Source organism: Bubalus kerabau, chromosome 1 (genome assembly GCF_029407905.1).
Source record: "Bubalus kerabau isolate K-KA32 ecotype Philippines breed swamp buffalo chromosome 1, PCC_UOA_SB_1v2, whole genome shotgun sequence".
Lineage (NCBI taxonomy): Eukaryota > Metazoa > Chordata > Mammalia > Artiodactyla > Bovidae > Bubalus > Bubalus kerabau.
The window spans coordinates 116,201,220-116,214,064 of record NC_073624.1 but is presented as its reverse complement, the minus strand read 5'-3'; the positions used below and the strand labels follow the sequence as shown (position 1 = coordinate 116,214,064).

The following is a 12,845-nucleotide window of genomic DNA, read 5'->3' as shown; positions in this document are numbered from 1 at the left end:
CAGCAATAAAAAACAGTAAAAGTAATGCAGATTAAAAGATGATAAGGTTTAAAACACATAAAGGACTTTCATGAAGATTATCTTATTTTGTTCAGTTCTTCTGCAATACCCCTTGAGTTCTGTGGGGAAATACCAGTATTTGTTAATTATTTCCTTTGTTTATTTCCATAACACATGTTTACATATGTAGATACCACGTGCCAGGGGAAATACTAGGAACTAAGGAACAGTGGCAAAAAAGGAATAGTCTCTCACAATGTTTATTATCCACTGGGGGAAATGGATGCGTACATAGGAAGTTATGACTCAGGGTGCAACAATCTGTGCAGGAGCATTTTTACCCCAGGTTAATTATAACACTGCAAAGGTGGAAACAACCTGTGTGTGTGTGTGTGTGTGCATGCGCACGTGTGTGCTCAGTTCTGTCCGACTCTTTGCAATCCCATGGACTGTAGCTCACCAGGCTCCTTTCTCCATGCTATTTTCCAGGCAAGAATACTGGAGTGGGTTGCCATTTCCTACTCCAGGGGAATAAGATGTTAAATTACTGTGCAGCTGCTTAGTGGAATGTTTTGTGGACTTTGAGAGTTATTTTTTGAAAGATATATTTGATCAGATCAGATCAGATCAGTTGCTCAGTCGTGTCCGACTCTTTGCGACCCCATGAATCGCAGCACACCAGGCCTCCCTGTCCATCACCAACTCCCGGAGTTCACCCAGACTCACGTCCATCGAGTCATCGATGCCATCCAGCCATCTCATCCTCTGTCGTCCCCTTCTCCTCCTGCCCCCAATCCCTCCCAGCATCAGAGTCTTTTCCAATGAGTCAACTCTTCACATGAGGTGGCCAAAGTACTGGAGTTTCAGCTTTAGCATCATTCCTTCCAAAGAAATCCCAGGGCTGATCTCCTTCAGAATGGACTGGTTGGATCTCCTTGCGGTCCAAGGGACTCTCAAGAGTCTTCTCCAACACCACAGTTCAAAAGCATCAATTCTTCAGCACTCAGCCTTCTTCACAGTCCAACTCTCACATCCATACATGACCACAGGAAAAACCATAGCCTTGACTAGATGAACCTTTGTTGGCAAAGTAATGTCTCTGCTTTTGAATATGCTATCTAGGTTGGTCCTAACTTTCCTTCCAAGGAGTAAGCGTGTTTTAATTTCATGGAAATCAGATTGATTATATTCTTTGCAGCCAAAGATGGAGAAGCTCTATACAGTCAGCAAAAACAAGACCAGGAGCTGACTGTGGCTCAGACCATGAACTCCTTATTGCCAAATTCAGACTTAAATTGAAGAAAGTAGGGAAAACTACTAGACCATTCAGGTATGACCTAAATCAAATTCCTTATGATTATACAGTGGAAGTGAGAAATAGATTTAAGGGCCTAGATCTGATAGATAGTGTGCCTGATGAACTATGGAATGAGATTCGTGACATTGTACAGGAGACAGGGATCAAGACCATTCCCATAGAAAAGAAATGCAAAAAAGCAAAATGGCTGTCTGGGGAGGCCTTACAAATAGCTGTGAAAAGAAGAGAAGCGAAAAGCAAAAGAGAAAAGGAAATATATAAACATCTGAATGCAGAGTTCCAAAGAATAGCAAGAAGAGATAAGAAAGCCTTCTTCAGCAATCAATGCAAAGAAATAGAGGAAAACATCAGAATGGGAAAGACTAGAGATCTCTTCAAGAAGATCAGAGATACCAAAGGAACATTTCATGCAAAGATGAGCTCGATAAAGGACAGAAATGGTATGGACCTAACAGAAGCAGAAGATATTAAGAAGAGATGGCAAGAATACACAGAAGAACTGTACAAATAAGATCTTCACGACCCAGATAATCACAATGGTGTGATCACTCACCTAGAGCCAGACATCCTGGAATGTGAAGTCAAGTGGGCCTTAGAAAGCATCACTATGAACAAAGGTAGTGGAGGTGATGGAATTCCAGTTGAGCTATTCCAAATCCTGAAAGATAATGCTGTGAAAGTGCCTCACTCAATATGCCAGCAAATTTGGAAAACTCAGCAGTGGCCACAGGACTGGAAAAGGTCAGTTTTCATTCCAATGCCAAAGAAAGGCAAAGCCAAAGAATGCTCAAACTACCACACAATTGCACTCATCTCACACGCTAGTAAAGTAGTGCTCAAAATTCTCCAAGCCAGGCTTCAGCAATACGTGAACCGTGAACTTGCTGATGTTCAAGCTGGTTTTAGAAAAGGCAGAGGAACCAGAGATCAAATTGCCAACATCTGCTGCATCATGGAAAAAGCAAGAGAGTTCCAGAAAAACATCTATTTCTGCTTTCTTGACTATGCCAAAGCCTTTGACTGTGTGGATCACAATATTAATAGTCACGTGTTACTTTTATAGGGTTTACCTGGTGGCTCAGATAGTAAAGAATCTGCCTCTAATGCAGGAGACCCAGGTTCAATCCCTGGGTCGGGAAGATCCCCTGGAGAAATGAATGGCAACCCACTCCAGTACTCTTGCCGGGAGAATCCCATGGACAGAGGAAGGAGCCTGGCAGGCTACGGTCCATGTGGTCACAAAGAGTAGGACATGACTGAAGTGGGTAACACACACGTGTTATTTTTAGAATCAGACTTTTTACATTGTAAGCTAAAAAACACAATTGTTACAAGTATGCTAGGGTACTAGCCAGCACCTAGGGATGGTAATATTTATCTACAACTGTACTTTGTGTTAAAATATACTTTCTAAAAACATTTAAAATATCCCATTATAATCTTAAATAGGTCATCTATAGTTAGCTTTTTTTTTGTTTTAAAACCTAATGTTTAAAGAAGGATTTAAAAATACATGCCTGTTCATATATACATATCCATATAGTTGTTACAGTGATCTCACATATTATTTTACTTCATCTCAACAATAATCCTGTGAAGGCAGTTATTTCCCCCTTTCTGCAGGGGGAAACCAAATTTCAGTGTTGTTGAAGAACTTAACCAACATTATCTAGTTGGTGGGTGGGAGAGCCAGAACTCCAATCTAGCTTTCTAACTCCAAGTCCAGAGTTTTCCTGCATTTTGCATTAAGTACCTAACTTGTATCATTTATATCCCAACAGGCCCAGACATTTCAATCAAGCAGAGGTGTTTGGACTAGCATGGTTTACTCATGCTCTTAAATTTATTTTCATTGTTGCTTCTTAGAACTAATTACTGAAATAATTTCAAATACTTATGTGCATAATAAGTAGGGGCTTCCCAGATGGTGCTAGTGGTAAAGAACCCACCTGCCAATGCAGGAGACTTGAGAGATTCAAGTTCGATCCCTGGGTTGGGAAGATCCCCTGTAAAAGGAAAAGGCAACCCACTCCAGTATTCTTGCCTGGGAAATCCCATGGGTAGAGGAGCCTGGAGGGCTACAGTCCAAAGTGTCTAAAAGAGCCCAACAAGACTGAAGTGACTCATGCATAATACATGGAACCAACATATTAGTGATTGTACCTCATCTTTTCTTTATTTTTTAAAGTATTTTTAGTATGTATTTGTATTTTCTTTCTTATAATAGTAAAAAATATTTGCATAGAACTTTTTAACATGAGGATTATTCTGTCATGCCTTAAAAACTCCCCCTGACCTTTAATTTGATGGATCTGCCATATAGTTTTTTCAAATTAATGTCCACTGGGAGAAATGGATGAGTAAGTAGGCAATTATGACTCAGTATGCAGATGAAATAGTCCAAGAGTATGATTAAACCTATATGAAAAACAGCAGTCCCTTGTCTCATCTACTCTCTCTTGTCCTGATTACCATTTCCCAACAGATAACTGATTTTATCCAGTACATACCCTTACGGCAGAAAGTGAAGAGAAACTAAAGAGCCTCTTGATGAAAGTGACAGAGGAGAGTGAAAAATCTGGCTTAAAACTCAACATTCAGAAAACTAAGATCATGGCATCCGGTCCCATCACTTCATGGCCAATAGATGGGGAAACAGTGGAAACAGTGACTGACTTTAAAAGGGGGCTCCAAAATCACTGCAGATGGTGATTGCAGCCATGAAATTAAAAGACGCTTACTCCTTGGAAGGAAAGTTATGACCAACCTAGATAGCATATTGAAAAACAGAGAGATTACTTTGTCAACAAAGGTCCGTCTAGTCAAGGCTATGGTTTTTCCAGTGGTCATGTATGGATGTGAGAGAGAAAACTGAGCACTGAAGAACTGATGCTTTTGAACTGTGGTGTTGGAGAAGACTCTTGAGAGTCCCTTGGACTGCAAAGAGATCCAATCAGTCCCTCCTAAAGGAAATCAGTCCTGAATATTCATTGGAAGGACAGATGCCGAAGCTAAAACTCCAATACTTTGGCCACCTGATGCAAAGAACTGACTCATTTGAAAAGACCCTGATGCTGGGAAAGATTGAGGGCAGGAGGAGAAGGGGACGACAGAGGATGAGATGGTTGGATGGCATCACCGACTCAATGGACATGAGTCTGGGTGAACTCCGGGAGTTGGTGATGGACAGGGAGGCCTGGTGTGCCGCGGTCCATGGAGTCGCAAAGGGTGGGACATGATTGAACAACTGAACTAATACCTTGATACTCTGAAATAATAAGAGAATACAATTTCCTTTCTTTCTTTCTTTCCTTACTAGCTTTTATACACTGGTTTCTGTTGGGGCCCTCCATTTCCTGGGCTTCTGTCTCCACATGGAAGACTCTGTTTACCTCCCCTGCCGTCTCTCCTGCCTCACGTCCTCCCCAGGGAGAAGTGCCACGCCTGGCTAGTGAGCAGGCCCACCAGAGCCCCGTCCTCTTCCTCCTGGGTGCGCCTACACCTAAGGCACGGCGTATGCAGCTCTGCTTCCCTATCTGTGAATGTATTGGCCAGAGCCTGCCAGTGCTTGAGGCCAGTGATGGAGGAGCTAAGTCCGCCGAACTCATGGTTGAAATATTGGGACATCCACCCTCCAAGCTTCACTCCACCTTCTGTGTGACAGAATCTGTTAATGCCCCTTCCCCCAAGCCCCTGCCACTCTGAGCTCACCTGCTGCGGCTGTGGTAACAACTCCCATCCTGTTGCGACGACTTCTGCATCTCTTCACTTCTCTGTGGGCTCTCTTAGTTGAATCACCAGAAGCAAAAGTGCAGAGAGGTCGGCACCATCTTCAGCTAGTGGGACAAGCCTTCCTGTTCTCTGATGGGATAATTCAAAGATGGGTTCCACATGGTTGCTTAGAAGGTTCCCCAAGGGAATTGACACCATTTCTTTACTGGCTCTTTTCCTTTCTCTCTTTCTTTCCCCCACATCCTTACTTTACTTGCTAGAAACACTTCCCCACAAACTTCTTGGACCCAAATCTTGTCTCTCAGAAGAGAAGGTGGTATTTCAGTCTTCATCTGTCTGACTCTTTTTGTTTAAATTTTTGTGTATTTGGCTGTGCTGGGTCTTCACTGCTGCACACAGGCTTTTCTCTAGTTGGGGTGAGAGGGGCTCCTCCCTAGCTGGGGTGCAAGGGCCTGTCATTGAGGTGGCTTCTCTTGTGGAGCACAGGCTCAGTAATTGCAGTGAATGGGCTTAGTTGCCCCACAGCACGTAGAATCTTCCCAGACCAGGAATCCAACCCATATCCCCTGCATGGGCAGGCGGATTCTTAACCACTGGACCACCAGGGAAGTCCTATCTGACTCATACTTCCATGGCTCAACCTCCTATTATGAAAGGTAAGGGTTTAATCCTGTCTCCTCACCCTCCCTTCCCCATTCACACATACATGCTTTTCCAATTCTCGTGTCTCAAATACAGTTCTATTACCTGTGTTATAGTAATTACTCTTTGTTACTAATAACGTAACTAACCTTAGCTAATCACATCATTATGGCCGTAAATAGAAATCTAATCTGTTTCGCATGCATCCCACACAGCTTGTGTCAGGAGAACCCCTCTGACAGTCAGCACGGCTGACAACCCGCCAGTCTCAGTTTCCCTTGGTGGTGCTGCTTCTGCCACCAGCTCCACTCTAGACTAGTTTCTGTCTGACCAGAATTAAATTTCAATTTTCTCTGGTCTGCTAAGTCAATTACCTCTCCAACACATGATTTCTAGCAAGTCAAAGACTTCCTTCCATACAGTTTTCAGACTGACATTACTCCCGACTATCTCCTTAGTAATCGCATAATGCCTCTGTAGGGTGTGGTAGTTGATAGGATACTTTCACGAATGTCTTCCCATGTAATCCTTCCATCACTTCGGTGAAACAGAGGCCGTTACTTTCATTGTGCAGATTCATTTAACACAGGGCTTGATGAATGCCAAGCCCTGACAAGCCACCTTCACAAATAACTCATTTTTGTGTGCGTGCATGCACATGTCCAGCTCTTTGTGACCTCACGGTCTGTAGCCCACCAGGCTCCTCTGTCCATGGAATTCTCCAGGCAAGTATACTGAAGTGGGTTGCCATTCCCTTCTCCAGGGAATCTTCCTGACCCAGGGATCAAACCTGTGTCTCCTGTATTGGCATGTGGATTCTTTACCACTAGCACCAACTTGAGTCCTCAAAACAACTCTAGATAAGAAGAACGATTACCATCGCCATTTCACGGATGGAAAAATTGAGGCACTGGGATTTACTCAAGTTCATTTAACTACTATAGAGTAGAGCTAGGAATCAATACAATCTGGTGATCTTAAAATATTTTATGATGCAGATGAAAATGTTAAATAACAGACTAAAAAAGTAATTTCTAGAGTCAGCTAGTTGACAAAGGCGTCAGAGCAAAGCCCTGATCCTAAGGTTTTTTTTAACTCCATGTCTAAAATGTTCTTCAAATTATGACACAAGGTGGGTGTAACCACTGCAGCTCATAGCAGACCAGGAGCATGAGCTGCGGGGAATCCTGCTCTCTCGACATGGCTGTGAGTGGTGCATTAGTAAGTAAATCTTCAATTCCATCTGCAACTGTTTTCTTAGGTTGGATTTTTAGAAGCTATATTTACTGGATTAAAAATGTATGAGGTCCATGTTGATATATGGCAGGAACCAACACGATATTGTCATTATCCTTCAATTAAAAAAATAAATTAAGAAAAAAGAATATATGAGGAAATAACCTTTTTTAAGAATTTTAAACAGTTTGCTGAATAATTTGCCAGAAAGATTTAAACTCATCTGTGGAATAGGAAACCACACCACTACAACAATTGATGCTCTCTCTCCTTCTCTTGTTTTTAAATCACAGATGGAAAATCAAAGCTTACCTCTCACAAATTTTGAAAAAATTAGATAGAACACTTTTTGACTATTAGCCATTAGTACTTCTTGTTTTAAAAAATATCTTTCAGTTTCTAAAAGTAAGAAATTAAAAGTAAATCAGAACAAATACCAAAATGCTTCCCTGGCTCACAAAAAAGGCTTTCTTCTCCTTTGCGTTTATCTAAAGACCTCTAAGGCTTTGCAAACTGAAGTCAAAATGATGCAGTGAAATATAAAAACACAAAAATCCTCCAATTCAACCACCCTAAGATTTCCCCTTTGTCTTCTAGCAGATTCCAGTGTTTATAGTCTATATTTCTCTTAAAGAATAAATTCCCACAAAATGTTTCTTACTGTAATAATTACTACAAGTATCCTATACATTTTCTGGACTTCTGACTCCTATTTGGCTATTAGGCAAAGCCCAGTGTTTACTGATGAAAATATTCTTTGGCAAAGCAGCCCCAGGCATCTTAAACAAAAGGGAGCAAGTGTTTGACTTGAACTAGTAAAAATTATCTGAGTAACTTCTGGCAGCTCCATAAATCGTTATTTTTGAATCGTGAAGTCCTGAGCAGAAGATCAAGAAACAGCTGGAGGCACTAAAAGGATTTTTCTAGAAGGAGGGTCCTTAAGGAGAATATTGTCCATGGTGAATGCCACTTTTCTTAAACGGTGAGCAATCTGAGTCAGGTTACTAGGATGCCAATTCCCCCCTCTCCCCGCCGCAGTGACCCAGCCCGTGGTCTTCCTCCTCTCAGGAGGCCATGTGGATGTGTACTGCAGGGGGTGTCTTAGGTGTCACCAAGACAGAGTCCCAGTTCAGCCCATCACCCCAGTGGCTTCAGCCAGACTCGCAAATGCAGCAGATGTGACTGCATTTACGAAACCAACCCCCAGGAAAGACTTTTTTTCTTGATAAAAATAACTTTTCTTGCACTAACCAGCACATGGAGGGTGCTAAGGGAATATTAACAGCATTTTCTGAAAGGAATTCAAGACATGGAGAGCTTAAAAAAAAAAAAGTAGCTTTAGGGCACATTTTTATAGATGGATAGAAGGCTTCAATGCAGAGCTATAAGCCAAGTATTTCAGCAGTATTTGCCAGTGGCCTGCCTGGCTTATTACCGACAAAGTTCCCTAGTAATTGAAAACAGAGAACTTGAGCTCTGAAATCTAACAGACATGGATTGACTTCCAATTCCAACGCTCTTTGGTAAATTGTTCAATCCCTCTGTTTAGTTTGCTCATTCATATCAAATGGGGACCAGAGATATTAATACCTCACAGAGTTTTTGTTAAACAAAACAAGAGAATAAAATGTTTAACATACTGCCTGGCAAGCAGTAGGCTCAGTAAGTATTTGATGCAATTATCTTGGCCAAATCCGATTCATTATGTCTATCAGTCTATATCCACGTATGAAGGTTGCTGTATGGTTACTAAAAAATATAGTCTTTTTAAAAATTGAAGTACAGATGATTCACATTATTGTGTTAGTTTCACATCTACAGCAAAGTGATTCATTTATATAGACGCGCTGTGCTAAGTTCCTTCAGTTGTATCCCACTCTTTGCGACCCTGTGGACTATAGCCCACCAGCCTCCTCTGTCCATGGGATTTTCTCAGCAAGAATACTGGAATGGGTTTCCATGTCCTTTTCCAGGGGATAGAACCCAGTCTCCTGCACTGAAGGTGGGTTCTTTACCACTAGCACCATCTGGGAAGCCCAGATGTATGGATATTTATTATATATTTTCAGATTGCTTTCCATTATAGGGTATAACAAAATGTTGGATATAGATCCCTATTGTTGCTGTTTAGTTGCTAAGTCATGTCTGACTCTTTTGACCCCATGGACTGCAGCATATCAGGCTTCCCTATCCATTATTTCCTGGAGTTTGCTCAAATTCATGTCCACTGAGTCAGTGGTGCTATCTAACCATCTCATCTTCTGCCGGCCTCTTCTCCTTTTGCCTTCAATCTTTTACAGATCAGGATCTTTCTCAATGAGTCGGCTCTTCGCATCAGGTGGCCGAAGTACTGGAACTTCAGCTTCAGCATCAGTTCTTCCAATGAATATTCAGGGCTGATTTCCTTTAGGATTGACTGGTTGGATCTACTTGCAGTCCAAGGGACTCTCAAGAGTCTTCTCCAGCACCACAGTTCAAAAGCATCAATTCCTCTGCACCCAGCCTTCTTTAGGGTCCAACTCTCACATTGGTACATGACTACTGGAAAAAGCATAGCTTTGACTATATGGACCTTTGTAGGCATAGATCCCTGTGCTATACAGTAAATCCTTGTTGCTTATCTATTTTATATACAGTAATGTGTCTCTGTTAATCCCATACTCCCAATTTATCCCTCCCCCACCCTCCTTTCCCTATAATTCAGCCATAAGAAAAGAATGGAATAATGCCATTTGAAGCAATCTGGATGGACCTAGAGATTATCATACTAAGTTAAGTAAGCCAGACAGAGAAAGACAAATATCATATGAATTCACTTATATGTGTAATCTAAAAAATAATACAAATGAATCTGTTTACAAAACAGAAACAGACCCACAGACATAGAAAACTATAGTCTTTTAAATACCAAGAGAGACATGGGCGTGACTCAGATGAGCTCCTGAGAGAAATGACAGAAATGAATATTTTTTGCTTGTTTTTTTTTGAACATAGCAAGTCATAAATCTCAGTTTGTGAATCATCACTCTGTTGTCTGCCAGAGGACAGAGAAACCCAGCTTAGCAGGAATCAAAGTGACAGTCTACAAAGCTCCCCTGAGAGTGGGTGGTTCTTATTTCTTCCCCGGAGTGCATTGCCAGTGTCCAACCATGAAGAAAAAGTCCTCAGAGCTTAAAAATATAATAATATTAATGATTAAAAGAAGTGGGCAACAGCATCAGAAGTGGGTTCTGAGTCAAACTACAGGGATGAATTCCCCCAAAATCCTGTTCTGTCATTTTATTATTTGAAAATTTTACATTTTTGCATTCTTTTCTTGTCTTCCTTGCTCTGCCCCTCAGATGGAGGTGAAAGTGTCCAACCATGAAGAAAAAGTCCTCAGAGCTTAAAAATAAAATAATATTAATGATTAAAAGAAGCGGGCAACAGAGTCAGAACAAGTTGGTTGTGAGTCAAACTGACAGGGATGAATTCCCCAAAAGTCTTGTTCTGTCATTTTATTATTTGAAAATTTTACCTTTTTGCACTCTTTTCTAGTCTTCCTTGCTGTGCCCCTCAGACGGAGGTGAAACAGCAAGAAACACACGGCAGGAGGGCATATATGCTAATAAAACATCATACACTTTGCTGCATCACAAGCTTGTTTTGTTGGTTGTATTTCAATATAATTGGCTTCTTTGTAATCCTATATGTTATGGTTTGTGCATTTAAAAATACTGTTCTAAGAAAGCATTCATAAGCTTCACTGGACCACCAAAGAGCATAAAGTGTTTAGAAACTGGCCTAATTCCTCATTTATGTGTCAGGTCTTCCAACATTAGAAAATAGCTGTTTCCCCGAGCTTTCCCTTTTCTGGACTTCACAGTTCCTAGTATCCAGTTTCAGGACAAGTCCTCAGGGAGTTGCAGCCTGGGAGGGGCCAGCCCTGGGAGGTGAGAGCCTCCCACTGGAGAGATGGGACCAGAAAGCAGAGTCCGCTTCCCGCGCGGGCAGCAGACCACAGGGAGTAGAGAAGGCTGACAGGAAACGGCTGGTATGTCAAGAAAGCATGCCACAGGTCTGGGTGTGTGTGGAGGGGGAAGGCGGCAGTAAACAAAGCTGCAGAGGTACCCCAGCTAGCGGACATCGCTCAGAGGGGAACGGAAGTGACATTCGTCAAGCATCGTGCTGGCCAGCTTACAGGCATCACTGGCTTTATTTTCACAGCAAGCCAGTATGGTGGATATTAACATAACTTGGGAAAGTCAGTTAGCTGGTGAGCATGTTTTGGGGTACAGTGGGAGGAGTTCAGATGTTTGCGGGTGGGAGTGGGGCTGGCAAGAGCCAAGCAAGACCTTAGTTCTAAAGTGACTTGAGGAATTAAGGCAAGGTGCCAAGAAGCACAGGAGCACAGCAAACAGCCAGAAGCCACTGATCAGAACCGGTACGGCAGCACTGAATTGTATACACTACCATGTGGGAAGCTGCTATATCGCACAGGGAGGTCAGCCTGGGGCTCTGTGACGACCTGGAAGGGTGGGTTGGGGGTGGTGGTGGGAGGGAGACTCAAGAGGTAGGATATACTATACTTGGCTTCCCAGATGGCACTAGTGGTAAAGAACCCACCTGCCAATGCAGGAGACATAAGAGACTCAGGTTCAATCCCTGGGTCGGGAGGACCCTCTGGAAGAGGGCATGGCAATCCACTCCAGTATTCTGGCCTGGAGAATCCCATGGACAGAGGAGACTGGTGGGCTACCGTCCATAGGGTCGCAAAGAGTCGGACACGACTGAATCAACATAGCATGTACGCAGGATGTATGACTGATTCACATTGATATATGGCAGAAACCAACACAACGGTGTACAGCAATTATCCTCCAAATGAAGAAAATAAAAGGAAAAACAGCTGGGCCTCCAAACAGTACTTGGCTTTCCAGAACAAAGAGAAGCACACACTGACCCTTACATCTGCGTCTCTGTGCCTTTGCTCACGCTCTTCCTTCCGGCTGATTCCTACCAGACCCTCCTCCACGACACTCAGACTCCAGCCTCTGCATCCTTAAGTAGACCATATCCCTGCCAGCTGATCATCTGTCTTCAATGACTCATTTGACTTATAACACTCTTCCTTGCCTTTCATTTAGTTATTTTCCCCTCTCAACCTGCTATAACTTAATAAAGAATTAAAGCATTCTTCTTCAACTGAGATTGTCAATGTACCTTCAAGATCACAGTTAAATGACTAATGAGAGTGCCAATGAGTATATTTCTAAATCAGTTGCTATTCAAGAAAAATGCCATACTGATATTTTAAGTAGTCAATAAAGTTCTGGAAAAGATGAATGTTTTCATCATGTACTTTTCCCTCAAGTATTTTGAAACCCATTTGTGCAAAGCTATTGTTTTAAAAAACTTAACATTGGCTATCCTGTATGCAAAGTATTTATTGGATAAACATTAATGAGTCTGAAAGGGTATATAAAAGATAGGATTCATCTTTGGTGTTTGGATGCACCATAATAGTGACAATTTATTTCAATTCAAGAAGCATCTACTGAACAAATGCTATTAACAGAAGGTACTCACTAGGGGAGATAAGTCAGGCCTTTCAAATGCTTTTCATTTAATGGCAGAGACAAGCATGATGCATAAGGTCTTGTCCACAGAAATGCTTACGGAAGCTTAGTGTTAAATAGTAATGCCTTCTTTCTAACTAGAAATGTTTTCTCCAAGCCAGGCTTCAACAGTACATGAACCATGAACTTCCAGATGTTCCAGCTGGATTTAGAAAAGGCAGAGGAACCAGAGATCAAATTGCCAACATCTGCTGGATCATTGAAAAAGCAAGAGAGTTCCAGTAAAACATCTACTTCTGCTTTATTGACTATGCCAAAGTCTTTGACTGTGTGGATCACAACAAACTGGAAAATTCTGA

General features: G+C 42.0%; 1 protein-coding gene across 4 annotated transcripts in view; it reads right to left on the bottom strand.

Annotated features, from left to right (window-relative positions):
- LOC129656632 (uncharacterized) overlaps positions 1–12,845 on the bottom strand; it is a 165,175-nt gene that overhangs the window by 67,410 nt on the left and 84,920 nt on the right. For all 4 annotated transcript variants that reach the window (XR_008716456.1, XR_008716451.1, XR_008716445.1 and 1 more), the window contains exon 3: positions 5,030–5,179. The gene's annotated coding sequence lies outside the window, so the exon portion shown is untranslated. The remainder of the gene's footprint in view (positions 1–5,029; positions 5,180–12,845) is intronic.